This window comes from Salvelinus alpinus, chromosome 15, assembly GCF_045679555.1.
Source record: "Salvelinus alpinus chromosome 15, SLU_Salpinus.1, whole genome shotgun sequence".
Classification (NCBI taxonomy): Eukaryota; Metazoa; Chordata; class Actinopteri; order Salmoniformes; family Salmonidae; genus Salvelinus; species Salvelinus alpinus.
The window spans coordinates 34,085,664-34,099,179 of NC_092100.1; the positions used below are offsets into that span (position 1 = coordinate 34,085,664).

Genomic DNA, 13,516 nt, shown 5'->3' on the forward strand with positions numbered 1-13,516 from the left:
GTATTCAGACTCTTTACTCAGTACTTTGTTGAAGCACCTTTGGCAGCGATTACAGCCTCGAGTCTTCTTGAGTATGACGATACAAGCTTGGCACACCTGTATGTGGGGAGTTTCTCCCATTTTTCTCTGCAGATCCTCTCAAGCTCTGTCAGGTTGGATAGGGAAAGTCACTGCACAGCTATTTTCAGGTCTCTCCAAAGATGTTCGATCGGGTTCAAGTCCAGGTTATGACTGGGCCACTCAAGGACATTCAGAGACTTGTCCCGAAGCTAGTCCTGCGTTGTCTTGGCTGTGTGCTTAGGGTCGTTGTCCTGTTGGAAGGTGAACCTTCGCCCCAGTCTGAGGTCCTGAGCGCTCTGGAGCAGGTTTTCATCAAGGATCTCTCTGTACTTTGCTCTGTTCATCTTTCCCTCGATCCTGACTGGTCTCACAGTCCATGCCGCTGAAAAACATCCCTACAGCATGATGCTGCTACCACCATGCTTCACCGTAGGGATGGTGCCAGGTTTCCTCCATACTTAACACTTCGAATTCAGGCCAAACAGTTCAATCTTGATTTCATCAGACCAGAGAATCATGTTTCTCATGTTCTGAGAGTCTTTACCTGCCTTTGGGAAAATTCCAAGCGGGCTGTCATGACCCTTTTACTGAGTAGTGGCTTCCGTCTGGCCATTCTACCATAAAGGCCTGATTGGTGGAGTGCTGTAGAGATGGGTGTCCTTCGGGAAGGTTCTCCCATCTCCACAGAGGAACTCTGGAGCTCTGTGAGAGTGACCATCGGGTTCTTGGTCACCTCCCTGACCAAGGCCCTTCTCCCCGATTGCTCATTTTGGCCGGGCGGCCAGCTCTAGGAAGCGTCTTGGTTGTTCCAAACGTCTTCCATTTAAGAATGAACGAGGACACTGTGTTCTTGGGGACCTTCAATGCTGAAGAAATGTTTTGGTTCACTTCTCCAGATCTGTGCCTCGACACAATCGTGTCTCAGAGCTCTACGGACAATTCCTTTAACCTCATGGCTTGGTTTTTGGTCTGACATGCACTGTCAACTGTGGGACATTATATAGACAGGTGTGACTTTCCAAATCATGTCCAATCAATTGAATTTACCAATCAAGTTGTAGAAACATCTCAAGGATGATCAATGGAAACAAGATGCACCTGAGCTAAATTTCGAGTCTGATAGCAAATGGTCTGAATACTTAATACCCAATAATGACAAATTGAAAACAGGTTTTTAGAAATGTTTGCAAATTTACTAAATATAAAACACAAAAATACCTTATTTACATGTGTGTATATTGTTGACAAAAATATAGTTTTTTAATCCATTTTAGAATAAGGCTGTAGAGTAACAAAATGTGGAAAAAGTCAAGGGGTCTGAATACTTTCTGAATGCACTGTATGTGTGCGTGCGTGGCTGGAGAGAGGGAAATCCCATTCAAGGAAGTATGAAACCAGAGAAGGCTCTAAACTACACGCTAATCTTGGCCTACATGAAGCTAATTACAAAAAAGTACAACTAAAATAATGCAGTGAGACTGATATGAAATTGGAAGTATGTATCAATTCAAGGATGTGTCAAGTAGATTTGATATGATTTACTTACACTACACTACTAGCTATATGTATCATTTTGCAGTAGTTCTCTGCAATGTGGAATCAATATCAGAGAGCTTATAAATACCCGAATTGCAAAACTACAGAACACATGACACAGGCAAGTTTGTTCATGTCGCATAGGTTCTTTCCATTTTTATAAAAGTTTTTAAAAACATTTAAGGAAATCATGCTTTCAGCCTTGTAGTGTATTTGGGATTGTGTTTAAATCAGCAGGCCCCCCCCCCCCACGAGCTGCCGAAACACAGACAACCAGAAGCCAACCAAAATAAAGAAAAGAATGGTTCTTCATCTGGCTGCATTCTATATAGTTACATTGCTTGTTTAAGTATTCAGGTAAGTATTAATTGTTTAACTTCTTATGGCTGGGGGCAGTATTGAGTAGATTGGATGAATAAGGTGCCCAGAGTAAACTGCCTGCTACTCAGTCCCAGAAGCTAAGATATGCATATTATTAGTAGATTTGGATAGAAAACACTCTGAAGTTTCTAAAACTGTTTGCATGATGTCTGTGAGTATAACAAAACTCATATGGCAGACAAAAACCTGAGAAAACATCCAACCAGGAAGTGGGAAATCTGAGGTTTGTAGGTTTGCCTATTGCACTTCCTAAGGCTTCCACTAGATGTCAACAGTCTTTAGAACCTTGTTTCAGGCTTCTACTGTGAAGGAGGCGGGAATATGAGCTGATTGAGTCAGATGTCTGGCAGAGTGCCATGAGCTCACTCAGGCGCGCCCCCGTGAGAGGTAGCTGCGTTCCTTCTCCTTTCTAAAGACAAAGGAATTTTCTGGTTGAAACATTATTGAAGATTTATGTTAAAAACATCCTAAAGATTGATTCTATACATCGTTTGACATGTTTCTACGAACTATAATGGAATCTTTTGACTTTTCGTCTGGCCTGTGCGTCATCAACTTGGATTTTCGAACTAAACGCGCAAACAAAAAGGAGGTATTTGGACATAAATTATGGACGTTATCGAACAAAACAAACATTTGTTGTGGAACTGGGATTCCTGGGAGTGCATTCTGATGAAGATCATCAAAGGTAAGTGAATATTTCTAATGCTATTTCTGACTTCTGTTGACTCCACAACATGGAGGGTACCTGTATGGCTTGTTTTGGTCTCTGAGCGCTGTACTCAGATTATTGCATGGTGTGCTTTTTCCGTAAAGCTTTTTTGAAATCTGACACAGTGGTTGCATTAAGGAGAAGTTTATCTAAAGTTCCATGTAAAACACTTGTATCTTTTATCAATGTTTATTATTAGTATTTCTGTAAATTGATGTGGCTCTCTGCAAAATCACCGGATGTTTTGGAGGCAAAACATTACTGAACATAATGCGCCAATGTAAACTTAGATTGGAACTTTATCGAACAAAACATACATGTATTGTGTAACATGAAGTCCTATGAGTGTCATCTGATGAAGATCATCAAAGGTTAGTGATTAATTTGATCTCTATTTCTGCTTTTTGTGACTCCTCTCTTTGGCTGGAAAAATGGCTGTGTTTTTTTGTGACTAGGTACTGACCTAACATAATCAGATGGTGTGCCTTCGTCGTAAAGCCTTTTTGAAATCGGACACTGTGGTGGGATTAACAACAAGTTTATCTTTAAAATGGTGTAAAATACTTGTACGTTTGAGGAATTTTAATTATGAGATTTCTGTTGTTTGAATTTGGCGCCCTGCACTTTCACTGGCTGTTGTCATGTCGATCCCGTTAACGGGATCTCAGCCATAAGAAGTATTCAGGTAAGTATTAATTGTTTAAGTATTCAGGTAAGTTATATAAGCTTTGTGCTTTGGATGAGCTTCATCTTGTCGTCCTAGGTGTCTTCGGGTGTCTAGCGCTTGGGTTCGCCAGTGCGTCAAGGTCACCTAGCTCTGCTCACCAGGCCCGACTGACCAGGGCCCGGTTTCCCAGAAGCGTCTTAAGGCTAAGTTAATCTTCGAACCTTAGCATCAAGATACTTTTGGGAAACCGGGCACAGGTCCTGAAGGGTCATGCTGAGGGTCAGTACCTGCTAGTGGACAGACTCCCAACACACCCCTCAGGACATGGCCAGGGACCCAGTGATCTCCCCTTGGGAGCCTCCTCTCTTCCTCCTTGTCACCGTGGGAAAATACTTTGTTTTAGTCACAGCTAGGCAACTCTGGCCCAACAATTTAGTATGTTTAAAGGTTCATTTGAATTATATTCATCTTTATTGTCCATAAAAGGTTTATTCATCACAGGCACATTCATGTTGCGGATGTGAGGTACAATAAAAATACACAGCAAGCAGACAGAGTGGGAACTCCATGGTGACCTGACAGAGGTTCACCAGTACTGCAACACAAGGAAGGACACACATAGATGTAAGTGACGCAGGCGATACGGATACTTCCTGGTTCAGGATTGATGTTTAACAAATACTCTTACCATGTATTATATTATTGTCAAAGTTATCTTGAACTATAGCAATTTTACTCTAAAGACAAAACAGTAGCCTTTCCGTGTAACTGTAAATGTACAACAACACAAATACAATATTTTGGTTTGATGACATTGAAATGCATGCAAAGTGAATGACATACAAAGCACATTAAAAAATAAAACAATGCATCACTATACGAGCTATTAGATCTCTATGGAAAATAAACTCGCCCCTGAACCCTTTAGCCAAGGGCTCCGCAGAATAAAAAGGACAGATCAAACGTTGCATCGTCCATTTATGCCCTGAAAAAACCCTCCCCTTCTCCTCAACTGTTAATGCCAAGGGCCACAGGAAAGCACCTAATTTACCCTCAGCCTGCATTGTTTGTGTGTATGTCACAGGAGGTTGGTGGCACCTTAATTGGGGAGGATGGGCTCGTGGTAATAGCTGGCCTGGAATTTGTGGAATGGTATCAAATACATCCACACATGGTTTCCATTGACGCCATTCCATTTGCTCTGTTCCAACCATTATTATGAGCCGTTCTCCCCTCAGCAGCCTTCTGCGGTGTGTGTGCTGACTCATGCACACGCTGAGCACAATGGCTATTTGCCACACAACTCTTCTTTCCCTTCAGTTTTGTTTCCAGTAAAGTCTGTCTTGAGTTTAATTTCCCTGTTCCCTTTTCTCAAGAAAGGGTGTGTGTCTGGTTACTAGGTTTCTAGGCACCTGTGTCAACAAGTACAACTCTTATTTTTAGATGGCAATGAAAGACCAATACAAAACTCTTAACATAAAACTCTGTCTTTATATAACTTTCACATCAGCAATCACATCTTCATTTTACTTTTTGTTACACGTTTTATTATCGTTCTGCTTATTCCAGACCAGGTCCTAATCCCCTGGACTCAAAAGAGGAAGTGGAAGTGAAAGAGAGGCAGGCGAGGCGGCATCCTGACGAGATTAGGTCGGCGAGCAAATAGACTGCATTGCCCTCTTCTATTGGCGAACGTGCAGTCACTGGAGAACAAGCTGGATGAGCTCCGTTCGAGACTATCCTGTCAACGGGACCTGAAAAACTGGAATATCCTGTCTCTCAGAGTCATGACTGATTTTTCTATGCATTGTCAGAACCAGATGGCAAGACAAAGGGAGGAAGGGTCTGTCTCTGTTAACAACAGCTGGTGCGCGTTCTCTAATGTTAAGGAGGTCTCAAGTTTTTGCTCACCTGAGTTAAAATACCTCATGACTGCAGACCATACTATTTAACAAGAGAGTCTTAATCTATATTTTTTGTAGCGGTCTATAGTATTTACCACCACAAACCAATGCTGGCACTCAATGATCTGTAGAGGAGCGTAAGCACACAAGAAAATTGACATTAAGAGGCGGCATTTCTCGTGGCCGGTGCTGGGAAATGGAAAATTCTATATCCCCTTTAATCCACACACAGAAATATATACAAGGTCCTCCCTCGCCCTCCCTCTGGCAAATCAGACCATTACCCTATCCTCCTTCTTCCTGCTTACAAGCAAAAACTCAAACAGGAAGTACCAGTGATGCGCTCAATGTGGAACTGGTCAGATGAAGTGGATGCTAAGCTACAGGACTGGTTCACTAGCACAGACTGGAATATGTTCCAGGATTTATCTGATAACATTGAGGAGTTTACCACATCAGTCACCGGTAAGGCTGTTATGGTAAGAAATGTGACTGTTCCTGGTGTAAAAACAATGTCCTATCCTGTGGCTCAAGTAAATGACATTACTAAAATGCTCCCGAATGTACTACGCCAGAACATGGACACCGATTCTATCATAGTCCATGTGGGTTTTAATGACATTATGAAGGGCAGCTCTGAACAGTTGAAACTGGATTTCAAAGACCCATCATATCTGGCCCTGGGTCGTCTTTGAATCATAGCATTAAACGCTTTAGCAGGATTCTTTCTCTTCACAACTGGCTACGTGATTATTGCAGCTCAATGGGTGTATCTTTTGTTGACAATTTCAATACCTTTTGGAAACAAAACACGTTTTATAAAGAGGATGTGATCCACCCAAATCATTTGGTTTCCTGGATCCTTTCACAGCATTATAAGGCTGCGTTGAGACAATGACTTATCAATGACCCAAGCTCAGCTCAGTTAATCCCTGCCATTGTGTCACTGAGTCATCATAATGCTTTAGCAAATGTACATTATACAAGGGGCATTGGAAGACACAATGTTCAAGTAACCTCATTTATGTCCCTCTAACTGCCCTGAATGCCTCTGCTGATCCTACAGCTATTGTATGCAGCAAACATGTGCCTATGAACCAGATTTATGCTGTTAGCAGTGAGGTGTGCCCTAGTAGGAAATCCACTGTGTGCAGCTCATCCTGCACTAACATAAATAACATGACAATGTCTACTTCTGCTAAGCTTCCCAGTAAAGCAATGAAAACAAGCATCCCAGAAAAGTGCTCAAAATAGCCCATGTTAACATACAGTGACGTCGGAAAGTATTCAGACCCCTTGACTTTTTCCACATTTTGTTATGTTACAGCCTTATTCTAAAATTGGTTAAATTGTTTTTTTCCCCTCATCAATCTACACAAAATAATCCATAACGGCAAAGCAAAAACAGGTTAAGATTCTTTATTTTTGCAAAAAAAAAAAAAAAAAAAAATATATATATATATATATATATATTACATTTACATAAGTATTCAGTACTTCGTTGAAGCACCCTTGGCAGCGATTACAGCATTGCGTCTTCTTGGGTAGGACGCTACAAGCTTAGCACATCTGTATTTGGGGAGTTTCTCCCATTCTTCTCTGCAGATCTTCTCAAGCGCTGTCATGTTGGATGGGGAACGTTGCTGCACAGCTATTTTCAGGTCTCTCCAGAGATGTTCGATCAGGTTCAAGTCCGGCTCTGGCTGGGCCACTCAAGGACATTCAGAGACTTGTCCCGAAGCCACTCCTGCGTTGTCTTGACTGTACTTTGGTTCATTGTCCTGTTGGAAGTTGAACCTTCGCCCCAGTCTGAGGTCCTGAGCGCTCTGGAGCAGGTTTTCATCAAGGATCTCTCTGTACTTTGCTCTGTTCATCTTTGCCTCGATCCTGACTAGTCAACCAGTCCATGCCGCTGAAAAACATCCCCAAGGCATGATGCTGCCACCACCATACTTCACCATAGGCATGGTGCCAGGTTTCCTCCAGACGTGGCGCTTGGCATTCAGGCCAACGTGTTCAATCTTGAGAATCTTGTTTCTCATGGTCTGATAATCTTTAGGTGCCTTTGGCAAACTCCAAGTGGGCTGTCATGTGCCTTTTACTGAGGAGTGGCTTCCGTCTGGCCACTCTTCCATAAAGGCCTGATTGGTGTAGTGCTGCATAGATGGTTGTCCTATTGGAATGTTATTCCATCTCCACAGAGGAACTCTAGAGCTCTGTCAGTGACCATCGGGTTCTTGGTCACCTCCCTGACCAAGGCCCTTCTCCCCCGATTGCTGTTTGGTTGGGCGGTCGGGCGGTCAGTTTTGGTGGTTTCAAACTTCTTCCATTTAAGAATGATGGAGGCGACTGTGTTCTTGGGGACCTTCAATGCTGCAGACATTTTTTGGTACCCTTCCTCAGATCTGTTCCTCGACACAATCCTGTCTCGGAACTCTACGGACAATTCCTTCGACCTCATGGCTTGGTTTTTGCTCTGACATGCACTGTCAACTGTGGAACCTTATATAGACAGGTGTGTGCCTTTCCAAATCATGTCCAATCAATTGAATTTACCAAAGGTGGACTCCAATCCAGATGTAGAAACATCAAGGATGATCAATGGAAACAGGATGCACCTGAGCTCAAGGTTTATCTGTTATATATTTTTAATACACTTGCAAAATTTTCTAAAAACCTGTTTTCGCTTTATTATGATGTATTGTGTGTAAATTGCTAAATAATATCTATATTTAATCTATTTTAGAATAAGGCTGTAACGTAACAATGTAGAAAAAGTCAAGGGGTCTGAATACATTCCGAAGGCACTGTATGCAGCAGGTGAGTTTCAAGTTCGGGGAAAGTCATTTTCAACCAAAAAAATGCACCTTTATAAAGGAGGGTCAGGCAACTGCATAGAGATAGATAGAGGACTCATCTTTGTATCTATGCTATTTTAGGGTATATGACAGCATATGTAGGACAATTGAGGCAATCTCAATTTTGACGAAGAACATTTTCTTCTTCACGATTGGCTGACCCCTCCTGGTGACCCACCCTCCTGATGACCCAGTTGGACATCACTCCAAAATGGTCACAAACGCCCTCAATGGCGTTTTGGCCTCTATCATTCTCTATGGGCAACAGCTCTCATATCATAGCTAGCGAATTTACGTTCCAGTACGGAGGGTTTTGCAGACGGACAAGTGGGTTTGTCAAACGGCCCTTTCGAATACTTTTAACAATAATAATTTTATTATTTCCTTGCATGGAGTAAGATTCACTGATCTTACGCGAGTAATATGTAACAAAGCAAGTAAATTAGGCATAGTAATATCATGGTTCAACAGGATTCAGCAATAATGATAGGCATGGAAGTACTTACACATTAATCTCACAGGATTTACATTAATTTGAATACAAAGTACAGACAACATTAGAATGAAAGAAAACATTTATTTCAAAACAAGTAAAACACAAGAAGGGACATTCAACATGTGGCTCCAAGTGAAGGGAGATGTTAACTTGGTTTTGATAGTTAGTTGTATCTACATATACATTATATATGAACATATGTAATCACCCTAAATTATGTTCATATTACATTATGAAAATATAGGCAATCATAACCATTTTATCCTGAACAACTACCCTCAAATGTTCCCTTTAGCCACAAAACCAAGCGACAGAAATCCTTATAGATATAGTTTAACATAGTCCCTATGTTAAAAGTAGAACAGTGTAACAGTATAGCTTCCATCCCTCTCTTTGCCCCTACATGGGCTCGAATCAGGGACCCTCTGCACACATAGACAACAGTCACCCTTGAAGCATCGTTACACATCGCTCCACAAAAGCCGAGCAAGGTGAACAACTACTTCAAGGTCTCAGAGCAAGTGACGTTACGATTGAAACGCTATTAGCGCGCACCCCGCTTACTAGCTAGCCATTTCACATCGGTTACAACAGCACAAGTAAACATGGTTTGATAATAAACATACTATTTTGTTATGTTATTTATACCCTGTAACTGTATGCTTTCACATTGTGAGTGCCTTCTCACTTGAAGTATAGAAGGCCTTTTTCCTCATTTATCAGTTAGATGCATAGCTTACATTATTGAAAAGAGCTACCACTATAATATCCTCATATAGGAAATTATGCAATCCTGACCATTTTGGGCAAGCAGCTACCCTGAAATTTTCTGAGACACTTTGCTTCACATAGCGTTAGTTGAACATACAGTATGTCCATATGTTTAAGGTACAACAGAAATGATGTATTATGTTAATCATGTTATGATTAGCATAATAAACTGCCTTCATATTGTGAGAGTCTTCTCGCTTCAAGGTTTCAAGGCTTAAGTCCTCCTTCCTCATCTGGTAGGCGCCGCTTCTCCCTTTAAGGCCTGGTAGACATCTTGTCTTATCTTCAGTACCTCAGGTGGAACTCTGCCCTCCTGTCTCCTAGTGGCTCTCTTTTGTGCCTTTCAGCGGTTTGTGATGCTTTTTTGCATGACACACAGCAGAAGATGGGAGTTTAGACTTCTGGCTTCATTTCAGGAGAGATCCTGGGTTTGGAGGTTAGATGCATCTACATATCTTACATTATTGAAAAGATATCTACAACCATAATATCCTCATATAGTAAGTTATGCAATCCTAACCATTAGCCAAAGAAGCAACCCTGATATGTTCTGAGCCACTCAGAAATTCCTTCAAGTACCTTCACATAGCATTGTGATAGTGATTGTCTGTTTTGTTCAAGTTGAAGTCCTTCCTCATCTGGAAGGAGTTCCACCTCCTAGTTTTAAGGCCTGTTTCAGTGCCTCAGATGGACTTCTGCCCACCGGTTCCACCCCCCACACATGGTCTACAGTATTCGTGCAGTATGCAGGGCCAAAGAAACCCAGTGTGCTACCCTTGGGAGTAGACTGATTGTACACTATAAAAAGTAATTATACTTATAATCTTCATACTTTTCGTCATAATCATCATCTTCCTCTTCATCCTGCTCATCTGTGGTCGTCTGTAGATAGAACATGTTTATCAGTTATGCAGTGTGTGTGAGAGATCCTTTATCATGTGATATTGACTGTACATTTGAGTGAGAATGATACAACTGATCACTTTACAAAATATCAAATTTTAAACGAAACAGTATTTTGTAGCAATACAATGTAATACAGTGTAAGTAGTTATGTGTTGCTGGTATATGTTGCACTGTTCCTAAAATAGAAGTTGTCATTGATGCAAATCAAAAAACATAAAGCTTACCATAATGGCGTTCAGCAGGGGACTACAGGACTGAGCAGTGGGTGGATTTTATACTGCAGGGTAGCAACAAAACCTGAGTCTCCACCTCCCCTGTGAAGTGAAACTCAGACCCACTTTTCTGGAAAACAAAACACATGGGAAAGAAGAAAGGGGTGTGTCTCAGTGAAGTGCGACTGAGCCCAGTGCATACTAAATGTGCGCGCACACACACACACACACACACACACACACACACACACACACACACACACACACACACACACACACACACACACACACACACACACACACACACACACACACACACCCACACCCACACACACACACACACACACACACACACACACACACACACACACACACACACACACACACACACACACACACACACACACACACACACACACACACACACACACACACACACACACACACACACACACATTATTGTCTTTAAAAAGTTACACTGTACATTATCTGATGATTAATATTAAGTTATTATCAAATATTGTGTAATTGTACTTTGCATTCCTTTGTAATCATTTATTTCCCCTGGACATATTTGAAAAGTCACACCAGTGGGGTGCATGAGCCTCGAGTCTCATGATGAGACCTTCTAAAACTACAGATGTTACTAAATGTAAACTAGGCTTTTGTCACTCTTGACTATCCAGCTGGCACCCACCCACTAGTGCACCTTATATCTGCTAATGGCTAGTGACCTTGTGCCCATATTGAGCAAATGACAGTTCTCACAGTTATATGTATGTTATTGTACTGTTGTGTCTCTGTTGTTCTCCTGTCTGTAACATCATTGGCACTAAAACTCCTATCAAAACTAAACCTACTATAACAATTCATATAAACCATTCTTATGTTTGAATTGAACTAATACTAGTAGGGCCGATGAGGGGAAGACTCATTTGGTCAACCTAACAATACATCGAATTCAAACATACTATATTTTGGTGAAAGGATACAATTAAGCAATAAGGCACGAGGAGGGGTGGTAAATTGTCAATTTAGCACAATCCCACAAGGTGCCTTATTGCTATCATACACTTCTTACCAATGTAATTAGAACAGTAAATAGTCATTTTTTGTCATACCCATGGTATAAGGTCTGATATACCACAGCTTTCAGCCAATCAGCATTCAAGACTCGAACCACTCGGTTTATAATATGAAATAAACAACACATAGAAACAACAGACACTGGACAAAACATGTTAAAGTTGCATGTGTTTACAGTTTTTATTTTCACAGTTTCATTGTTTTTTTACAGTAAATGTTGCGTACAGCCTTTTTAGATGAATCTATTATGGGATTGTGTTTATCAGCAGGCCCCTCCCTCAAGCCCACCTAACCAAGCACGCAGACCACCAGAAGCCAAAGGGAAAAAGGGAAGTGGAAAGTAGTTTTGGCTTTTGTGGTTTGCTTCTGTAGTCTGAGTTTCGGTTAGTTGTTTCGAGGTCACTGCATTTCTGCAGCACTGGCTCTGCACACGTCACCCCCTGCTGGCCCGGTATGGGAACACGACGCATCGGCCTTGTACCTGCGGTAGGCAGCACCACTGTTGCGTTACTCCCTAGTGAAGGCCACACCCGATGTGTAGTGTTCTCATGTCGGGACGGTCGCGGGGGAGGCGCGACCCGCCCTTAGTCTAGCCCAGGATTTCTTCTCCTTGTCCTCCTCCTCCTCCTCACTGTGGGAAGAGAGATTGTGTTCAGTACTACAATTCAGAAACCACCACAGCAAAACCTTCACATTTGCTAATAAACCTTTATCAAATAGTACTTTATCACTGGTGATGCAAGGGAGTGGCAGAGAAAACAGCAGCAGTAGAGGTCTTGATACGTATCATTGAAACGTGTCCCAATACAGACTTATTGACTTATTGAGACAACGGTTCTGAGTAGTTGTGAGAAATTGCTTGATTTACAGCAATAAAAAGGAAGTCTGTACTTGTCTCCTTTTTTTACAGATACATTATCTAGGACCTGACATCTCTGAACAGTAATATATTGTTTTACAGAGATACTTCAAACAGAGATACTTACATGATTCATAGCAAGCAGACAGAATGGGACTCCATGGGTGACCTGTTAAAGGGTTAATTAAGGTCACCAGCCCTGAAACACAAGGAATGACAGACTTAGATGTGACGCAGTCAGGAATTACAAAACATGGTCACTTCCCTTTGATCAGACTATTTTTCTGATTCTGAATTCAATGTATTACATGGTTTATCAATAATTCAAAAGCTATTCATTGAATTATGATTCATATGTTCTCAATAAATCTGCTACTCTCTGACTAAACAACAACAACAACAGGTTGTTGTCATATGATCATGACTGTACATCACATTAAACTTCTACTTGTACTGCTCTAATTCATAATACGGGAAATGTACTTTAAAAGTTTTTTAAATGTTTTTAAAAAACATTCCTGTTTGTCATATCAACTTTACTTTAAAAAGTGTAAAGCAATAATTATACTGAAATGAATGTAAACTGAACTAAATATTCATCAGGTCAAATAACACAGGTCAATGTATACAGTAAGTTCTTTATCATTATAGAGATAAAACTCACCCCTGAATCCTTCAGCAGACATATCCGCAGGATAGAAAGGACAGATGAATCGCTGCATCTTCCTTATAAACCCTGAGAACCCTCTTCTCCTCCTCCTCCTCTCCCTCCTCTTACTCTCCCTCATCCTATACCCGGTCTCCCGGGTGGCGCAGTGGTCTAGGGCACTGCATCGCAGTGCTAGCTGCGCCACCAGAGTCTCTGGGTTCGCGCCCAGGCTCTGTCGCAGCCGGCCGCAACCGGGAGATCCGTGGGGCGACGCACAATTGGCATAGCGTCGTCCGGGTTAGGGAGGGTTTGGCCGGTAGGTAGGGAGGGTTTGGCCGGTAGGGATATCCTTGTCTCAGTATGTAAAAATGTAATAAAAATGTATGCACTCTACTGTAAGTCGCTCTGGATAAGAGCGT

At 41.6% G+C, this 13,516-nt stretch overlaps 1 long non-coding RNA gene across 1 annotated transcript; it reads right to left on the reverse strand.

Moving 5' to 3' along the window:
* Positions 1 to 11,744: 11,744 nt before the first annotated feature.
* LOC139540486 (uncharacterized) lies at positions 11,745 to 13,278 on the reverse strand. Its single transcript, XR_011668201.1, has 3 exons — positions 13,113 to 13,278; positions 12,576 to 12,647; positions 11,745 to 12,220 (listed from the first exon to the last, which is right to left on the reverse strand). It is a non-coding gene; the product is annotated as an uncharacterized lncRNA (long non-coding RNA).
* Between the last annotated feature and the right edge of the window lie 238 nt (positions 13,279 to 13,516).